Source organism: Oryctolagus cuniculus, chromosome 5 (genome assembly GCF_964237555.1).
Source record: "Oryctolagus cuniculus chromosome 5, mOryCun1.1, whole genome shotgun sequence".
Classification (NCBI taxonomy): domain Eukaryota; kingdom Metazoa; phylum Chordata; class Mammalia; order Lagomorpha; family Leporidae; genus Oryctolagus; species Oryctolagus cuniculus.
In genome coordinates this window covers 143,755,553-143,776,656 of record NC_091436.1, presented here as the reverse complement: position 1 = coordinate 143,776,656, position 21,104 = coordinate 143,755,553, and the positions used below count along the sequence as shown (strand labels likewise).

Sequence of the window (21,104 nt, the reverse complement as noted above, 5' to 3'; positions counted from 1 at the left end):
AGGTGTTAGTCCTTGCTCCCTGTTTGCAGAGAGTAAAATCAAGTGGCTGATTTTGAAGTTGTGTTGCGAGTTTGGGTCTCAGCCAGGATTGCGTCTGAGGTCTCCCAGAATTGGTTTCCATTTGATGAGAGAGGTGGAGAAGAAGGCTGGTTGTGCCACACTGTGTCCTCTATGGCAAGTGCAAAAATAGTGAATTTTCCTTTTTTGAGAGAAGGGCTCAGGAAAATGGTCTTTGGTGAATTATCAATTAGTCTAATTGATCATGAGACTTCATCTGTTGAGATGATGAGTGATTTAACGATGCATTAACTTGTTTCTTTTTCTTCTGTTCCCATGCTAGGTATTTGCCATCTCTCTCTGAAAGGAAGAAAGCCCAGGAGCCCTCCAGCTTCTGTGGGATGTCTGCGTGGTGAAGCATAGGCCGAGGCTAGCTGGGAACGGCGTGCAGTGAATGTTGTAAGTTCTCAGTTCAGAGCAGCATCTGCAGTGGCTTGTCTTGTGAATCACTGTGGGTACCCGAGCCAGGGTGATGAAGGGGTATTAGCATGAGCTCTAGGTGATCATCCAATTAATTTCTTTTTTTAGGGAAAGAGGTTCTGTTTGTATTTGCCGTGAACTTGCCTTCCTCGTAGCTTCTGTGGAGCGCTGCTCATTATCTCCTGTGGAATAAAACAGCGGAGCACAATGATTTGTTTCATTGTAGAAACAGCCTTTCTGTTGGTATCGTCAGGCAGGATCACATTGAGAGCAGCTGCCTTCGCCTAGGGCTGGTGAGGATGGTGTCCGATTCTTCAGGCTGAGGGTCCGCCACCAGGAATTCCATCCAGCAGTTATTCTTATTTATGTGAGAATGTCATTGGGATGACAGTTTTCTTTCTGGCTTTAAATCTTGAAGTATGAAAGTTTAAGCCGTTGGTCTTGGTGCTTCTCGTTCGAAATGAGCTGATATATTGGTTTGTATCGGTTACTAGGTTGGGATTTTGAGATGAGTTAAGCCTTTCCTGCACTTGGGCTGAAGGTCACCTTTCCTGAGAAGGTCAATGTCAGGTGACTGACAAGACAATGCTGTCCTTATGAGCTTCCAGGACCCCGTGTGCTGTGTAGCTTGCTGGGATTTGTGTGGCTTTGCTGCTTCCTGAAGATTCCACCTGGTCTTTAGACTGTGTCACAAAAAAAGGTTCAAAGAGTTTTGGACAGTAGAGGATGCAAGGAGTCTTCAAAAAGTTCATGGAAAAGATATACTGTGCAAAAAAAAAAAAAAGATATACTGTGCATAAATTTTAAAAACGTGTTTACACCCAAATAAACCTCCCTTTCAAACCCATGTTCCACAAACTTTTTGAACCATCTCATCCAGCTACAGGATGAGAAAGAGGTAGAATGATCTTCAAATTTTAGATGAATTCCAACTTCAGCTTTTTTGTGTGTATGTGTGTGCACATATGTAACTGTGGAATATTTAATATATATGTAATGTATTTTTGCATAGCCATGTTCTTAGATTTTTGGCTTCTTTTTTTTTTTTTTTTTGGACAGGCAGAGTGGATAGTGAGAGAGAGACAGAGAGAAAGGTCTTCCTTTAGCCGTTGGTTCACCCTCCAATGACCACCACGGCTGGCGCACGGCGGCCGGCGCACCGCACTGATCCAAAGGCAGGAGCCAGGTGCTTTTCCTGGTCTCCCATGGGGTGCAGGGCCCAAGCACTTGGGCCATCCTCCACTGCCTTCCCGGACCACAACAGAGAGCTGGCCTGGAAGAGGGGCAACCGGGAAAGAATCCGGCGCCCGACCGGGACTAGAACCTGGTGTGCTGGCGCCGCTAGGTGGAGGATTAGCCTATTGAGCCGTGGCGCCGGCCAGATTTTTGGCTTCTTAATAATTCAGTCAGAAAAAGCTTTTCAGATGTTTATGACCTATTTTTTTTCCAGTTGCACAAGATGCAACTGTGTCATGGGGAAGAGTATTACTATCCCAAGGAAAAATTACCACTTGAAGTCTTAACAATTTCAGGTGTTTCTAAACATTTGTAGTAAAATAGGCATATGTGTCCAGGGATGCCTCAGGGTTAAATAGTCATATGAAAATGAGCTTGTTAAATTCAAAACTTCGCAGTTGCTCATAGTAAACAGGCCATGAGAGATTGTGCTGCTATTTAATCTATTTCCATTTCAGACCTTTGATCACATTGGTGCTGGTAGAAAGCACACGGCTCCTAGAATCAACACACCTAACTTCTGTTGCCAGTCCCACCATCAAGGTCAAGTGCACTGGCAACCTCAGACAAGTCTCTCACCCCCTTAGTTCTGCTGCTCTGTATACCTGTTCACTGAGCAGTCCACATCCTCCTTTCAGGTCCCCATGCAGAGCAGAGCCTTGGGTCCACTTCAAATGTCTCTTGTAAAATTTCTATCACTGTCAAGGGATAATTTTAGGCCCTGCTAGATTTGGGCCCTACAGTTCCACAGTGTCCTCCTAAGGATTGTTTTCCTAGTTAGGTCCCTGTTAGGATGTACTTACGATTTTTTTTTAAAGGTGTTTTATTCTAAGATGCAAGTGTCTTACAGAAAAGTATTTCGGTTTCAGGTTCTATTTAAATGAGAAACATAGTTATTACAATCAAGATAGTTTTTGTTTTATAGTCTGGTGGAGTTTTGTTGTCATTTGGGTTTTTTTAATTTGCTTGTTTGTTTGTTTGCCATTGCTTTAGATTGCTTGTGTGTGAGTCCCTGGTTATTAAGTGGGGTTTTGATGAAATTCTGAAATCAAAGCTTTAAGAGGGCACATAGCAGACAAGGTCATTTTAAAATCCTTTCCAAGTGGAGTGTATGGGGTTGGGGTGGGTAGAAGAGAAAACAAAACAAATTCCAGTGAACTCTTTTAGCGCCTCAGAATTTTCTTGTCAAAGTTTCATTTGCTCATGAGGGAAGTGGAATTCACAGTTTTCTTAGTAAATTTTGGAATTAGTAGTCTTCAGTAACCTTGGTACATGTTGTTGACAAAGAGTTTCTGTTTTCCGCTGGTTTTAGTGTCGTGGGTACATCAAGGCCTGTGCCTCAGAGCACTATTCTAGGGAAGACAGGTGACTTTCAAAGAGTCTTTGGTTGCACACTAGTGGGGCATGGATGTGGGTGCGTGAATGTGTGCTGTCATCATAGTAACCATTGGAATTAGTGATTCTCATCCTTAGCTGTCCTCGTAGACTGCACCCCAATCCCATGATGCATTGCATTCCTCCTCTGTATGCCTTATTCCCTGCCTCTCAAACCTGCCACCGCCCCCTAGCATTTGGCTTTTGCCCGTGCAGGTGTCTCACACTGGCTCTGCCAGGTAGTATCTTGTACAAGAAAGTATAGTGAAAACTGAGTGCAGGATCGGATGGCCTGGTTTTATGCATGATGTTGCAGTTAGCTGTATAACTTTGGGCCCCATACACCCCTAGAGACGCCATGTCATAGGGGCACCATGAGAAAATTGAATTAAATGACTTCTGGTGCTTCCTCTAACTCTAAGTGTCTGACATAGCATAAAGTATCAGTGAGCAAGATTGGCCCCTCATTTTACCCTCTTTGGCTTCCAAAAGTCAGTGATTTTTACCTGACCTCATTTTTAATTAATTTTGAAATGTGGAGCAGTAGAATGCTGTTACAAAGTAGACCCGCAGATTAGATGGAGGAGTCACGATGGAACCCCCAAACCTGGGTCCACTTGCTCAGTGCACAGAAAGCCAACCACTGTCCTCGGGTTGGTGGAAGGACGTAGGTTTTTATTTGCAAAATACAGAGGGAGGAACAGGACAGCTGTCACTGAATTCCCTGGCTCCCCGAGGAGTGAGGGCTGAAGGTTCTTACAGACTGAAGATGAAGCTGAGAGGTGCGTACTCGTCTCCTGTGCAAGTTCCTGGTTGGTCAGTGGTGCGAGGGCTGCCTTTGATTGATTGAAAATGCCATGCTCTTGAGGGAATTTTTATGATGGCCACATAGGCTTCAGTCAGTATGGGGGCTACAGGAAGGTGGGGGTTGCTCCTGGGCTGGATTCCCTTGCTTGGACCTGGAAGTCCCCTAAACAAAACCCCTCAAGACAGAGCTGGCCAAGAGTGTGTTATCTATGGGAGAAGCCCAAGACTTCTTGAGTATGCTGATTAGAATCTGGTAGGGCCTGGCTGTCCTACTCCCTCACTTCAATGAGTTAATTTTACTGCTATCCAAAGGCAAGGCAAGGACACTTTAAACGGGGAGGGAGGCTGGGAAACAGCCTTATGGGATTCGGGTGTCTGCCTTCAAGGCATTGTTCAGGGCTCTGTTTCAGTCTTAGGGGTGGAAAACTCAACCAGCCAACAAAGAAATATTATGTCAGTCACTGCCATGAAATCCTTTCCAGGAGACCCTTCCGGGCCAAGGTATTCATTTGAGAACTCCCTAAGGTGATAGTTTCAGTTATTTAAATTTATGACCTACACCTGTGAGTTGCTTTGAAAATTAAACAGGAGCCATTCTTGAACTTGACTGTTCTTTTTTTTAAAATTTTATTTAAGGAATATAAACGTCATGCATTTCATATATACAAATTTAGGAACATAGTGATTCTTCCCACCCTACCTCCCTCTTGCCCATACTCCCACCCTTCTTTCTCCTCTCTCTGCTATTCCCATTCATATTTTTTACAATGATCTATTTTCAGTTAATTTTATACTCATAAGAATAACCCTACACTAAGTAGAGGGATCAACAAATAGTATCAAAAAATGTAAAAAAACAAACAAAAAGTATTGCTTCTCAACAGTCAAGAGCTGTTTAGAATCATTGCATCACAAAGTGTCCATTTCACTCCTATAGATTACCTTTTATGTACTGTATTAGTTACCACAGATCAGAAAGAACATATGGTATTTGTCTTTTGGGGACTGGGTTATTTCACTAAGTATAATGGTTTCCAGTTGCATTGTCACATATGACAGGAATTTTTTTTACTGCTGTATAGTATTCAATAGTGTATATGTACCATAATTTCTTTAGCTACTCTTCAGTTGATGGACATCTGGGTTGATTCCATATCCTAGCTATTGTAAATTGAGCTGCAGTACACATGGGGGTACAGATATCTCTTTCATACGCTGATTTCATTTCCTTTAGGTACATTCTCAGGAGTGGGATTACTGGGTCATATGGTAGGTCTATATTCAGCTTTCTGAGGCATCTCCATGCTGTCTTCCACAGTGACTGTACCTGTTTACATTCCCAAAAATAGTGGATGAGAGTTCCCTTTTCCCCACATCCTCCCCAGCATTTATTGTTCGTTGATTTCTGTATGACAACCATTCTAGTGGCAGTGAGGTGAAACCTCCTGGTGGTTTTGATTTGCATTTCCCTGATGGCAAGGATCCCTAACATGTATTCATGCGTCTGTTAGGCATTTGAATTCGCTCTTTTGAGAAATGTCTTTCAGGTGTCTGCCCATTTGTTAACTGAGTTGTTTTGTTGTTATTGAGTCTCTTGAGCTCTTTATATTAATCCTTTATCAGTTGCAGAGTTTGCAGATATTTTCTCCCATTCTGTCAGTTGCTTCTTCACTTTGCTGGATGTCTCTTTTGCAATGTAGAAGCATCTCAGTTTAAGGTAATCTGATTTGTCAAGTTTGGCTTTGATTGCCTCTGCTTCTAGGGTCTTTTCCAAGCAGTCTTTGCCCATGCCAATGTCTTGTAGGGTTTCCCTAATGTTCTCAAGTAATTTGATGTTATTGGGTCATAGATATAGGGCTTTGATCCACTTTGAGTGGATTTTTGTGTAAGGTGTACAATAGGGGTCTTGCTTCAGCTTGTACTTGTGGAGATTTAGTTTTCCCAACACCATTTGTTGAGGAGACTGCTCCACGGATTGATTTTTGCTAATAAATTGGTTGTAGATGCATAGATTGATTTCTGGAGTTTCTGTTCTGTTCCATTGGTCTACATATCTTGTTTTTGTTTGTTTGTTTGTTTTGTTTGTTTTTTTTGCCAGTACCAGGCTGTTTTGATTATAACTGCCCTGTAGTATGTCTTGAGATCTGGTATTGTGATGCTGCCTGCTTTGTTTTTGTTGTTTCAGATTACTTTAGCTATTTGGGGTCTCTTGTGTTTCCATATAAATGTTAGCATCATTTATTCTAGATCTGAGAAAAATGCTGTTGGTATTTTGATTGGGGTCGCCTTGACTCTATAAATTGCTTGTATTAGTGTGGACATTTTCTTTTCTTTTTTTTTTTTTTTCAGGGTGCACTTAGATATTTTACAATGGCTTTGATTTATTCAAAAATGTTCTCAAATATTGTTCATTTTATGTACTTAGTTTTTTTTTAACTTTTATTTAATGAATATAAATTTCCAAAGTATGGCTTATGGATTACAATGGCTTCCCCCCCATAACGTCCCTCCCACCCGCAACCCTCCCCTTTCCTATTCCCTCTCCCCTTCCATTCACATGAGGACATTTTGATGTGGACATTTTGTGGACATTTTGATGATATTGATTCTTCCAACCCATGAACATGGAAGATTTTTCCACTTTTATATGGCTTCTTTGTTTTGTTTCTTTAATGTTTTCTAATTTTCATCATAGAGATCTTTGACATCCTTGGTTAAGTTTATTCTAAATTATTTGCTTTTGTTTAGCTATTATGAGTGGGATTGATCTTAGAAGTTGTTTTTCAGCCCTGGCATTGCCTGTGTATACGAAGGCTATTGTTTTTTGTGTGTTGCTTTTATATCCTGCTGCTTTACCAAACTCTTCTGTGAGTTCCAATAGTCTCTTAGTGGAGTCTCTTAGTGGATCCCCTATATATAGAGTTATGTCATCTACAAATAGGGATAGTTTGATTTCCTCCTTCCAATTTATATCCCTTTGATTTCTTTTTCTTATCTAGTGGCTCTGGCGAAAACTTCCAGGACTATATTGAATAGCAATGGTGAGAGTGGGCATCCTTGTCTGCTTCCGGATCTTAGTTGGAATGCCTCTAGTTTTCCACATTCAGTAAGATGCTGGCTGTGGGTTTGTCATAGGTTGCCTTGATTTTGTTGAAGAATGTTCCTTCTATACCCAATTTGCTTAAGGTTTTCATCATGAAAGGATGTTGTATTTTATCAAATGCTTTTTCTGCATCAATTGAGATAATAATATGGTTTTAGTCTTCAGTTTGTTAATGTGAAGTATCACATTTATTCATTTATGGGTGTTGAACCATCCCTGCATACCAGAAATAAATCCCACTTAGTCCTGGTGGATGATCTTTCTGATGTGTTGTTGAATTCAATTGGCTATTATTTTGTTGAAGATTTTTGGATCTGTGTTCATCAGGGAAATTGGTCAATAGTTCTCTTCCTCTGTTGTTTCTTTTAGTGGTTTAGGAATTAAGGTAATTCTGGTTTCATAGAACAAGTTTGGAAGGATACCCTCCCTTTCAGTTATTTTGAATAGCTTGAGAATTGGAATTAGTTCTTCTTTAACTGATAGAGTTCCACAGTGAAGCCATCAGAAAATGGGCTTTGCTTTGTTGAGAGGGTCTTTATTACTAATTCAATCACCATCTTGGTTATTGGTCGTTTAGTCCTATGTCTTCATGACTCAGTTTGGTAGGTTGTATGTGTCCAAGAATCTATTCATTTCTTCTCAGTTTACTGATTTGTTGGTATACAGCTCTTTGTAGTAATTCCAGGTGATTCTTTTTATTTCTGTGGTATCTGTTATATTTCCTTTTTTGTCTTTGATTTTATTAATTTGGGTGTTCTCCCCTTTTTGTGGGGGGAGGATTGGTATTGCAAAATTATTTTTTCCAAAAAACCAGCTCTTCATTTCACTGATATTTTGTGGGTTTTTTGGTTTCAATTTTGTTTGTCTCTTCTCTAATTTTGATTATTGCTTTCCTCCTACTAATTTGGTGTTTGGTTTTTTTTTAGGTCCTTGAGATGTGTTGATAGCTCATTTATTTGGTACCTTTCTAGCTTATTTATGTAGATATCAATTGCTATAAACTTCCCTCTTAACACTGTTTTTGCTGTATACCATAATTTTTGATATAATGTATTGTCTTCATTTGTTTCAGAAAATTTTTTATTTCTCTTTTGATTTCTTCTATGACCCACTGTTCATTCAGGAACATGTTGTTCAGTCTCCACGTGTTTTCATTTGTTCTAGAGATTATTGAGTTGTTGATTTCCATCTTCAATTTTTTGTGATCACAGAAGATGCATGGTATGGTTTTGATTTTTTTGAATTTGCTGAGACTTGCTTTATGGCCTAGTTTATGGTCTATCCTAGAGAAAGTTCCATGCACTGATGAAAAGCATGTGTATTCTGCAGCTGTGGGGTGAAAGGTTCTGTAGATATCAGGTCCATTTGGTCTATAGTTTCAATTAGCTCTGTTATTTCTTGATTTTCTGTCTGGTTTGTCTAGCCATTGGTGAGAGTAGGGTGTTGAATTCCCCCATTTGGAGTCTATGTCTCCCTTTAGATCCGTTAACATTTCTTATAAATAGCCAGGCACCATGTAATTGGGTGCACATACATTTATTATAGTTACATCATCCTATTGCATTTAACCCTTAATCATTACATAGTGTCTTTCTTTATCTCTTTTAACAGTTTTTTGTGTTAAAGTCTATTTTGTCTGATGTTAGGATGGCTACACCTCCCCTTCTTTGCTTTCCCCACCAATTTACTCTAACTGCCATGGTTGCCTCTGTCAACAGGATGGAGACTGCTCTACTAGTTGCTGGGTACACACAAAAGAGCTGGAGCAACTGCTGCCTGCTCATGTCCCAAATGGCATCAACCCTCCCCCAGCAAGCTTCGTGATGCTGATGTGGAAGAGAGAGACACTGCTCCCTCCCCCTCCGGTGAGCAGTTGCCCCGTCCCCTTGAGGGTTCTGGGCTGGGCTCAAAGAAGGTACAGTCCACTAGACTCTCCTTAGAGCTGTATCTGCAGTGCGGTGGGCCCGTGCAGTCAGGCCTCACCTTGCTCACTACAGTGGGCACTTTCTCTGAATCCAGGCTGCTGGGTCCTTCTTTGTTGTGTCCATGCTCATCACTGTGCATCTGTGCCTTCTACTCTTGTCCAGGCCATTTGCACTGCTTTTCCGAGGCTTCCCGCTGCAGTTTTCCCTGCAAGTTTCCCCTGAGAATGTACTTTCTTCACTTTTTTTTCTGCTAATTTACCTAGCCTAGAGCAGACTGCTCTGTCACTATCCCATCTTGGAATCCTGAACTTTACTGTTCTAAAACTCTACATCTTCACACTCAAATATTATTTACAAAATAAAAGTAGAAATGGATCTGTATTTCTTAGAACTTCTCAGCGTCTTTTATTAGTGCTTCTCACATTGCCTTGTCAGAGCGTCCTTCTCTGGCCAATGAGGGGCTTCACAAAGTTCATGGAGAGGCCCGTGTCATGGCCCAGAGGGTCAAGCCACTACCTACCATGCTGGCATCCTTATGGGCACTGGTTTGAGTTCTGGCTGCTCCACTTCTGATCCAGCTCCCTGCTAATGAGCCTGGGAAAGCAACAGCAGATGGTTCAAGTTCTTGGGCCCCTGCACCCATGTGGAAGACCTGGACTGAATTCCAGAATGCTGACTCTAGCCTGGCCCAGCCCTGGCCCTGGCCATTGCAGCAGTTTAGAAGTGAATTGGTAAATGGAAGCTTGCTCACTCTCTCTTTTTTCTTGTCTGTCACTCCTTCCTCTGTAACTCTGCCTTCAAATAAAATAAAAAAAAATCTTAAAAAAAAAAAAAAGCTGAAGGAGGGACTGGAGTTGTGGCACAGACATTTAATCTGCCACCTGCAACACAAACATCCCTTTTGGGAGCCGATTTGAATCTTGGTTGCTCTATTTCTGTTCCAGCTCCCTGCAAATGCTCCTGGGAAAACAGTGGAATGTGGCCTAAGTGCTTGGGCCTTGCTACTTATGTAGGAGACCTAGATGGAGTTCAGGCTCCTGGCTTTGGCCTGGCCATTGCAGCCATTTGAGAAGTAAACTAGCAGATGGAAGATTTCTCTCTCCCTCTCCCCCTCCCCCCTCCCTCTCCCCCTCCCTCTCCCCCCCCTCCACCTCCCTCTCCCCCTCCCCCTCCCCTCCTTCCCTCTCCCTCTCCCTCCCCCTCTCCCTTCCCCTCTGTCTGATGGCCTGTAACTCTGCCTCTCAAATAAATAAAATATATTTTAGAAATGTTCCTGGGAAATGGAACTCAATGATAAGTTTATTTTGGCCCAAGTGAAGTTTGAAATCCATGCATATTTTTTCACTATATATATTTGCACTAACTTTTTTGAAGACTCTTCATATACAGACTACAAACTGTTTTGCATGAAAATGAATTCATCTTTTAATTTTAATTTTCTATGACCCCTTTGAAGCACGCTTGTACACAGAATGGCATCCATCCCATCCCTTTTGATCTTCTGGCCTGCTGTGTTTTTCTTCTGAACACTTTATATTTTTGGTTAATCATGCATCTCCTTAACTAGACTGCAAGCTCTGTGAAAGCAGCAATAGGTTTTATTATCATTATCATTATCACTATCATTGTTATTCTTCTTCCCTGGTGAGTCCTTCAATCCTGTAGTCATGCTTGGCCCATAGTGGGCAGTCAGTATTTATGGAGTGAGTATCTTGGGATAGAGTCAACGTGTCTTTAGGCTTATCACCCGTGGGCCTGAGCTATAGGGCAAAAGTCCAAGAAGGCTGTCCAGTGAGACTTGCCTGGGTGTGTAGCAGCTTGAGGGGCAGGGGCTACCATGGGGAGAACGATCTGTGTTCTTTTCCTAAGAAGCAGGCATATCAGCATCTGTGATGTATATAAGTAAATGAGAGAGAAGAAACCATTTCTTTGAAAAAAACTATATTGAACTATCAATAGTTTGGGGGTTTTCTGATACATTTTTAAAAATTCTGCACCATGCATGTTTCCTCTCCTTTTCCATTTGAGTGGTTTTGCTTTGTCGGTTGTGAACAGCCTGCCCTGGCATTCTGTGAACCCAGGTGGTTTTGACTCATGATTGCATCATTTCATCACTGCCTATGTTCACCTTTATTCCCAGCGTGGGCCTGGGTCCCGAGTGCTGTATCAGCCTAGGAAGTGACTGCCTGGAAAGTAGCTGAAAGGTGCTCCATGCCCGTGCACAACTTGGAAGGCAGAAATGGTGAACCCAGACATATTCAGCTCATCCATTGTCTCTGACGTGCAAGGGAATGACAACAGCCTTCTTAGGGCGCCATCGCCACACATTGCTTTTTATTTACGTTTTTGAGTCAGACAGAGAGGGAGACAGAGATAGGGAAAGCAAACCCCTGTCTCTTGGTTCAGTCCCCACACACGTGCAGCTGCTGAGACTGGGGACCAAAGCCAGGAGCCAAGAACTCAATCCAGGTCTCCCATTTAGGTGGCCAGAACCCAAGTACTTGAGCCATCATCTGCTGCCTCCTGCTGTGTGCATTAGTAGGAAGCTAGAGTCAGGAGTCAGAGCTGGCATCAAACCAGGCCCTCTGGTGTGGGATGTGGGTGTCTTAGCCTCTAGGCCAAATGGCTACCTACCAAATTGTTTTTGAGGACAGCAAGAATAAAGGCTTCTGCAAGTTGTTTATTGATCAAACCCCTCTTCAGAATAACTTCTCAGGCTACAGTAGTAATGTTATTCCTAGGAAGAACTGGAATGACTAAAGTAAACACCCGTGCTCCTGTTCCAACAGCATCACGCTGTCTTTATTCATCTTGAAAAATAGGAGCTGAATTTCTGGTCTCCTGAGTAAGAGAATTACACATACACATGCTAATAACAGCAATTTGGGAATTTCCCTATGTGTCTGTCAATTTGTACGTTTTACATTTGCCATCTGGGGAACCAAATTCTCTGGCACTGTCATTAAAAAAAAAAAAAAATCCGAGCTAGATGGCTAGATGAGGGGGTCAGGAGAGAAGGGAAGATTTTGCTGTTAGATGAGTGTGCGGAGACATGGTCATTAGTCCACGTTGGTGATTGGGCTGCAGATGCGAAAGGCAGATCGGCTGGGATGGAGTGGGGTCCACCGTCATATTCTGGGCACTCTCAAGTCCTCTAGGGTAATCTGTTTCTCCCATCTCTCACTTTCGCAGACTTCTTCCAATTGCTTCTTTTTTGATATCCTCACTCGTGTCTGGCCATGGCCCCTTGTGTATTAACTGGGACCGGGGCCTCTGCCTGAGCTGCCCCTTGTGAGCACCAGGGGGGTGACCTTGGCGACAGAGGCAGGTGTGCCCACAAGGGTGACGGTCAGGTCCCTCAGAGCTGGATTTGGGGGGTTGGCTCCAGGAACTACTGAGTATCAAAAGGGGCCCTTCAATCAGACGTTGGATTTCAGCCTGACCTATGCACGTACTTTGAGAAGGCAAAGGATGCTTAGAGAAGACTAGAAATGGCCTTTGTGTCTGAGCACATGGGACCCCAGAACTAGACATTTCTTTCCATCACAAACTCTGTGGTTTCACCACTGACAGAGACATAGCATAAGGACTTGTAGTACGTGGGTTTGTTTTCTTTAGGGTCACTTCATATCTTTGTGTGCAGAAGTTGAGACAAGAAGTCAAGCCACTTAAAGGATGCCTCCCAACTTTACAAAAGGTGGGCTTATCCAATTGAACGCTGTGCAAAAACCACACCCAGTATAAAAGTGGATTTCTCAAGTAGCACAGCTTTGGGAATGTTCAATGGTCTAGAATAAGTGCACACCCAAGAAAGATGGGCAGGGATGACTGGGCTGTGAGTGGTGCTGCCCAGGCAGGGAAGTGGTACACCCTGAAAATTCTTCCAGGTGGACATCAAATAAGTGCCACACAGTGGACACTTCGTAGGTCTATCTGTGCCATCACCTGCATTGTAATATCACTGGCACATGTCATTTCTCACAAAGACTATCACACTGGCGTACTTTAATTATTCCCAGTATTCTTCTAAAAGATTGTTGTTTTTCCTTTGCTTGCTTCACAGCACAGGCGAGGCATAAATAGGAACTAAATGACACTATTTCGTCTTAGAGCCAGAATAAAACCTGTTCGTTTTTACCGGCAAATCCATTGCTCCTTGGAACTAGAATAAAAAGTCAAACCAAAAGATATTTTATTTAATGACCCAAACGTTTCACTTTTGTAAAGCAACCATTTTTATTTTAAGATATTGAACCAGTCCCCCACCATATATCCAACTTAAATTTCCACTGGTAGCTATGTAATAAATGATTTTTAAGTGAACTCTTACACGGAAGGAATTTAATCCATCTTCTATGAGTCCTGAGGATTGTGTTACCATTTTGTAGACACCTGAACAAGTATGTTACATGAGTCAACAAAAGTAATTTTCAACGAGTGTAAAATGCTTTTTAGGTGAGATAACATAGTCAGCTGTTCGAAGTTTCTCGAAGTCAATTTTTCTATGTGTGCTTATGTTCCTGAACAGCAGAGTCCCCCGAATGGAAACGCAGTGAGATACGAATGGCAGTTTTCCTTGAGCATCTTTCATCCCCCCAGTGTAGGCACGCTCTTGTCATCCTGCACTGCGGTCCCTTCCACCTGCAAATTCCACTTGCTTCTCACTACCCTTGTGTCCGATATCTTGTGACCAGCCTTGAGTGCCTAGCCCTAGGCGTGACTTGCCCGTGGTGCCTGCAGTATTCACTGCTGACCTCTGTGGCTGGCTTATTCCAGTCCGCACATCAGCCATCTTCGCCAAAGTTGGGACACCTTGTGCTGCACGTGTAGAAATGAAGTTGCTGTTGCCAAAATAGTTTTCTAACGTTTCAGTTAGGTGGCTCTTCATTTCATTTTCTTTTCCAAGCCTTTGTAGCTTGCATAGAATTGAAAAATTGTAATTTCTCCAGGGCTAAAATCCAAGACTTTGATAGGCAGTGTTAATGCCTGGGGCTCCTGCAAGTTGCTACCCGTCCTAAGCATTGTAAACCTTCCCCTGCAGAACAAAGAGAACTGGGCACAAAGATTGTTCTCTTCTTCCACCGTGGCAGCCCTAGTTTTACAGTCTCCCTTTGCCTTTTCTTCTTTGTTCTCTAAGAAAAGGGGGCATGAGAGGAGGGTGCTATTGTTTAGAAAGGAGACGGCGATTGCTTGTGCAAACACATGTTTGCTTCTTTTCTTTGGCAACCTGAATTGCTCTGCCTGTTTCTGGCTGCCACATTTCTGCTTATGAACAGCTTCCCTCCCCACAGTTTTAGGAGACTAATAAATTAAACGTATGAATGTCAGTCGGTTACTGCATATCTGCCAGCTCACGTTATTCAGAATAGAATCATTCCAACTCTGTCTTAAGTAGTTCCTTGCCTCTTCTCTGTCCCCACCACATCAAACCCAAGTGTAGATGAAAGGGTAGTGTGTCAAGGCGAGAACCACCCACAGGGTGATGTTACTCTGTCACTCCCTTCAGGGGACAGGTCAGCTGCCAATTGGTATCTCGTTGCTGACGTCAGAGTTTGTAATTCAGGTCCCAGACTCTGCTGGTGACCTGTTTCTGCACCCCAACAGTGATGCCAGTTGTCCTAGCAACCTGTTGGCTGGCACTGAAGGATAATGAGGGAGTGACAATGGAAGAAGGTGGCCTAGACAGGGTCAGGAGGGAGTTGGCAGTCACTCTGCTCAAAGGGGATTTTCCATTTCTTTCATCTGGGCAGACTTCCAGGAAGAGGATGTCACTAAGTGTATCATGGGAGCGTCACTTACTAAGGATTGCGGACCACACAGTCTCTTGGGTATTGACAGCATCCCATAGAGAACAGCAGACTCATTAATGGATAGTCAAGGCAGAACCTGTGGACTGTGGGCCAGAACGTTAGGTCACCTCACAGTTGATGGTATCACTTTTATTTGTGAATTGGGTTAATGTTCCAGTTGCTTATCAGCAGTGGCATCCGGAGTTGAGAACAGGAGTAGATGTGTGGGTAGAATCGGAGGTCAGGAGAGGGAGGATTATGGGAAACACCACAACAGACAAGCTTGACTCCGTATCCTGTTGCTGGGTCTGGCCTGAAAGCTGTGCAGTGTAACTGGAGCTTCCTTCCTGGGCTCCCAGCACTCGCTCCATGTGCCCCGCCTGGAAGATGAACCCTGCTCACCTGGTACTCTTCTTTTAAATTGCTCCCCTCCTCCCTTGGTGCCACGTTGAGTTGCAACAAATGGCTTTTTCCACCATGTTCTGATTTGGATCTCAAAGAACATAGGCATCCTGAGGAATGTATCTTAAACTCCCCAACCTAGTTGGCCTTGTCTAGATTAAGTCTAAAATTGGGCAGTCAAGGCAAGTGGCACTGGATGCCTTTGGACTTTATTCCATGGCAACTTCATTGAGGATGCTCGTGGGCAATGCATCTGGCTGACACTTACCCCTAGGAGTGCATCTCTCAGTGTTGTCCTGGGGGTAGGGGATGCTTCTCACAGAGAAAGATACTGCAGACAGGGACTTGTAGCAATAGAAACCGACCGCACAGGGATGTCCCCAGAGCATCTGAGACTAATGTGTGAGGTGAAGTATGTATGAGTGCCTTTCCCTTCATTGCTGAAAGACTTTTTTTATGGTCTTCGTACTGCTTAGTCACTCTGCTGAATGACCAAGATAACTGCATGGTACTGTGTTCATCATGACCAGAGCAGTTAGTGTAAAGCTGAGCATCTCTGGCACCCTTGAACTATTCAGCAAATATTCATTTCCCTCTTCCAAGCTGGAGTGAGACTAGAGAGGGAAAGTCTGAAACTGGAATTAAAAGGAGTAAGGTGTTTGTTTGTTTGTTTGTTTGTTGGTGGTAAGGTTGGGGAAAGAATGCTGAGGATAATTGTTTGCACTTTCGTAGCATTCTGTGTTTCAGAATGTTTCTTAGGAAATAAAATAAATTGGTTTGACAGTGTGGGATGTGCTCAGAAGGTCATTATTTTAAATTGTTGAAGTGGTCTAAGTGATAGAAGACACTGCGTGTTCCTAGAACAATAGGTGCCTATTTGGTGCCTCTTAATACTGTAGAGAAGTTACGTTTTGGATTTTTAAAAAAATCCATTGCATAACTCTTCATTCAACGCTTAGTGGCAACTGCTCTTTGTTCATCATGATGCACAGGTAACAAAGGTAGCTTTTGATGTTGGTAGGAATAAGAAATATGACTCATGCAAATGGCACTAAAGGTAGAAGATTACAGTGCTCCTCCAGGTTTGATGTTTGCATTTTATAAAGAAATTCAGCACAGCAGATGATAGCCCAGTTAGAGCTCATGAACTTTGGGCTTTGCTTTTTACAACCTATCTGGATCAACAGTAATTGGAAGCACACCTAGAATAGAAAGAACTTGTTATCTCTCCCTCCTGAATATGTTGTTGTCGATCATAGCGGTAGGTATGAATCCAAACAGCTGGGGACACCTGGGCCCGGTCCGGTAGCAACAACGTCAGGCTAAGAATAGACATGTTGGTTGGTTTCCCATCTGGATCCTTTGAGACCATGGGTAAGCTACTTTATTTCTTGGTGCTTCTATTTCCTTCTCTTCCAAAAGAAGAAAGTTCCTGCTATCACTGTAGCAGCATCAAATTGAAAGGTATCAGTCCAAAGAAAAGACTGGGTTCAACCCCAGACTTGCCATTCACTGCTCTGTGGTTTTTGAGAAATTGCCCAACTCCTTTGAACCTTATTGACCTTATCTGTAAAATAGGCTTGGCCACTTTTTGCCTTGGACGAATTAAATAGGATAAAGTATGTTAAGCTTAACAGCCTGTGATAGCTGTCTGGGCAGCTGAGGTACTCTTGCAAGGATGAATTTCACAAAACAAAATTGAATCATGGTGTGTTGCTGAAATTAACAGGTGAGCAGTTGCAACTTGCTAGTTCCTTTGTTGTAGAAAAATTACCTTCTGTAATAGGAATTGTCATTAACTGTCACTGTCATTCCATTGCCAGTGAATTCAGTTATGTGTCGTTACAACCTTCTGCTTCTTTGACATATAGAGTGGAGCACTTGTGACAGTGAAGGGGGGAACATGTGTCAGAATTAGCCATATACACCTGCCAAGGTCCCTGGATTTTTTAAAAGATTTATTTATTTGAAGGCCAGGTTACAGAGAGGCAGAGGCAGAGAGGGAGAGAGGAAGAGAAAAAGAGAGGTCTTCCATCCACTGGTCCACTCCCCAGTTGGCCGCAACAGCCAAGGCTGAGCCAGTCTGGAGCCAGGAGCTTCTTCTGGGCCTCCCACATGGGTTCAGGGGCCCAAGGACTTGGGCCATCTTCCATTGCTTTCCCAGGCCATAGCAGAGAGCTGCATTGGCTGGAATTTGAACCGGCGCCCGTATGGGATGCCAGCACTGCAGGCGGCAGCTTTACCTGCTATGCCACAGTGCCAGCCCTAAGGACCCTGGATTTTTAGGTGAATTTTTTAGTATCAGTCAAACTGAGAGGCACAGTGAGTTTGGAAGATATGATAGTCTCATCTATAAAAAGAGAAGGGAGATTCCCAGAGGCCATTGATGAGTGGAACTCTGAAAAAGAAACATTAAGATGCACTTTGATGTAGTTACCAAGTCTAGGTGGTGATAGGTTAAAAATTGGCTAGTCTAAATCTTTGAAACTGAAGGTAGAAGAAATCCTGAAGTTAAATATCTACTTTCTTTTGTCTGTTTAAAAAACATATTTATTGTGTTTGTGCTATAGTGCGAGCCATCCACAGTGCTCAAGGAGCTTTTAGTCACTGGGGCAAGAGATGAGAAAATAGTTTAACTGCTTTATCCCATGGCTAATTTTCCAGTGGTACCCACAGGGTGCCATGGATATAATCCAGTGTGGCATCTCCTGGGTTCAAGGACATTCTCACTCTCAAATCCACAGGATGAGGAGGTATTAAGCAGAAAAAGAAACGGGTGTATCTGCTAGCATAGACTACATAACACTAGTGGCTTAAAGCAACCAACCTTTCTTATTTCTCTCTATCTGGGTCAGCTTGGCTGGTACTGATTAATCTGGGCTGGCCTCACTCACGAGGCTGGCTGTCGGCAGGCTGGTTGGCCCCGCGGGGCTGGGGCTGGGGCTGCCGCAGCTGGGACAGCTTGTCTCTGCTCCATGAGGTCTCTTGTTCTCATGTAGGTTTGTCTGAGCATCTTCATCCTGTGGCTTAGAGCTCCCAAAAGCAGCAAGAGAGGGCAACCCCCCAGTACACAAGTACTTTTCTACCTGTCTCCTAAGGTGCTTTGAGCAAAGCCTAACTTGTCCAATTCAAGGGCAGGAGAGGCCTAGCTCTACTCTCCTGCTAACAGATACTCGGAGGTGAGAGAGAACATGACATGCTGGAAAAGTGCCAGTCGCTGAGAGTGCCTAGAGAAGTGTGTGCAGGAAATGGCTAGGTCTCACCGGGGGGCTGGGTCATGAGCTTCTCATAAGCTCTGCTGCGGGCTGTAGAGTTGATTTGGAAGACAGCAGCAAAGCCACTAAGAGCTTTCAAATATGATGGCTGACATGATCAGTAAGACACAGGGAAACAGGGTTGGATGGCAGAAACCTAGAACTTGTGTTAGCCTAGACAGTTCAGGGCCATTTCCAAAGAGACGTTTACCAGGAGAGCTAGGACTTCTGGAAGTACTACAGCTGACATATGGCTCCGAGCCAACAGGACTTCCCAAATGTGACCAGAAAGGACAGAGGTGCTCTACAGTTCAGCAGTGGGGCCGGCGCTGTGGCGTAGTAGGTAAAGCCGCCACCTGCAGTGCCAGCATCCCATATGGGCGCCAGTTCAAGTCCCAGCTGCTCCTCTTCCCATACAGCTCTCTGCTATGTCTTGGGAAAGCAGTAGAAGATGGCTCAAGTTTTTGGGCCCCTGCACCCGTGTGGGAGACCTGGAAGAAGCTCCTGGCTTCAGATCAACGCAGTTCGAGCCATTGTGGCCATGTGGGGAGTGAACCAGCAGATAAAAGACCTATTTCTCTCTCTCTGCCTCTCATTCTCTGTCTGTGTAACTCTGACTTTCAAAATAAATAAATCTTTAAAAAAAAAAAAAAGTTCAGCGGAAGATACAGAGGCTCAGGTCCTGAACACCATCAGTGTGAAATCAGCGGCAGAACCCTGAGTGTACTGAGGGGTTGGACCTTCATCCGTGGCATTCATCACATCACCCCTTTGTGGGGTCTTGGTTCTCCTGTGTATTCTGGGTTCTAAATAAATACACACTGAAGGGCTGATGCAAGACAGTCTCAGCCAGGATCTCCTTGCAACAGTAGTGCCACGTTGCCCCAGCTGGAAGTTTCCTTCCGACACGCTTTTACCTGTGACCTCATGATGGTTGCTTGTCCACAGTTCCTGGGCTCTCTATAGTCGTCTCTGGGGTGGGCATTTGTGGCTACAGCCACAATTTGTTAACATTTGTTAAGCTACAGCCACTTTTGGACACCTGCATCCCACATTAGGGTGCCTGGTTCAAGTCCTGGCTACTCTGTACTTCTGATCTTGTGTCCTGCTAATATGCCTTGGAGGCAGCAGACGATAGATCAAGTTCTTGGGTCCCTGCTGCCCACAGAGAAACCCAATGGTGCTCTTGGCCTGGCCTGGCCTAGCCTTGGCTGTTGTGGGCACTTGGGGAGTAAACAACAAATTGAAGACCCATCCCCTGCCTCATCTCTCTCTCTCTCTCTCTCTCTCTCTCTCTCTCTCGTGTGTGTGTCTTTCTTGATCACTCTTTCAAATAAATGTTTAAAAATGAAAATGTCTCTCATCTCACATGGGACTAGTACTCACCCATCACCCTGAAGATTTGACCTTTCAACGATACTTTTAGTTATAGCTCTTCAAAAATACTAAAATAGAAGTGACTGTTTCATTTCACTAAATTCAAGTTACCGAGAGTGAGAACTTGTGGTTTTCACGGTCCGTTCCAGGCGCCGGTTTGTTGTCACTGAAGCTGCAGGATACTGGTGGAAGTCGCGGGGTACTTTTAGCCCTTGGGGTGACTGCGCAAACGTCGACAGTGCTAGCTTTGATCTGTGCAAATGGCAGGCATCGGCATGTAGCTGTGCGTTAAGAAAGTAGCAGTTTGCCAGACTTTCTAAATTGTTTTTTCCTGCAAAAAGAAAATGCAGACAAGTTTAGATAGGGTAGGAGAGACTGCTGGAGATGGCCTGTGACTCCGCCTCTGCATCTCTCCTAACCTACTAATGAGAGGAAATGGGAATTGTGGGGTGCACGGAAGACAAGATGGGAAACCAAAACCCGGAACCTGTTCTTCAGGTGGCAAGTGGGCCACTTTCAAAGCTCGGATTCCTATGTTTTTTCCGTGTAGTTTGAATCAGCCTTGTTAACATCAGCTCCGTGTGAGATGGCTGCTCGACCACAGACGTTCTTCATCTTGGGCTCACTGATTGGAGCATTCCGTGAGCATGACACTCACGCAAGGGCGCTGCTCTGCACATTTGGGGCTGGTGGCTCGGCTGCTGTGCGTGCCATATATAATGAGCAGACACCACCAACTGATGGGATGAGTTTTTCAAAGAGAGGGAAGGGCTTGAAAAAACCCCAGGGTGTGATGAGAGCTTACAGGCATTTGCTTGCTACTGAGAAACGTGGCAAGCCTTTTAGACACTTTTATCTGAGAGTCTTAGGTAAACAATTATGTGGAGGACTGATAAAGAAACATACGATAGGGGACCTGGTAATTTCAAGTGCCCAAATTTGGCGAGCTTCATTCTCATGTGAAATGGAAATGAAAACATGGCATGTTTTGGAGTGCCTGATTCTGCTTATTTGCTTTAATAGCAGATCATTGCATAAACACTGACTCATTGCATTCTATACTGAAAGGAAGATAGGGTTTGCTGTACTCAATCCGCTCTGGCTTCCAAAAAGGAGTCTGGAACAAGCACCCGATGAAGGAGTAAGCTCAGAATGGAGGTGACTGCAGACATTGCCAGCTCTCTGCTTTCATGAAGTTGTGTACAAAATATTAATGCAAATAATAGACTTCTCTTTATAAGCAAGTATGCAGCCTGTTCTAGAATATACGGATGATAGGGGGAGGAAACAGCAGCTTCTTATTTTGGGAAATGAGCTGGAGAAGCAGGTGTGTGTTTTCTGCCACCTGTGTGTTATTTCC

At 43.7% G+C, this 21,104-nt stretch overlaps 1 protein-coding gene across 6 annotated transcripts in view; it reads left to right on the top strand.

The window, feature by feature from the left end:
- ATXN1 (ataxin 1) overlaps positions 1 to 21,104 on the top strand; it is a 451,390-nt gene that overhangs the window by 273,740 nt on the left and 156,546 nt on the right. For 5 of the 6 annotated variants that reach the window (XM_051832601.2, XM_070074300.1, XM_070074301.1 and 2 more), the window contains one exon: positions 341 to 456. The exons of the other annotated variant lie outside the window; for it this stretch is intronic. The gene's annotated coding sequence lies outside the window, so the exon portion shown is untranslated. The remainder of the gene's footprint in view (positions 1 to 340; positions 457 to 21,104) is intronic. 6 annotated transcript variants of the gene reach the window in all.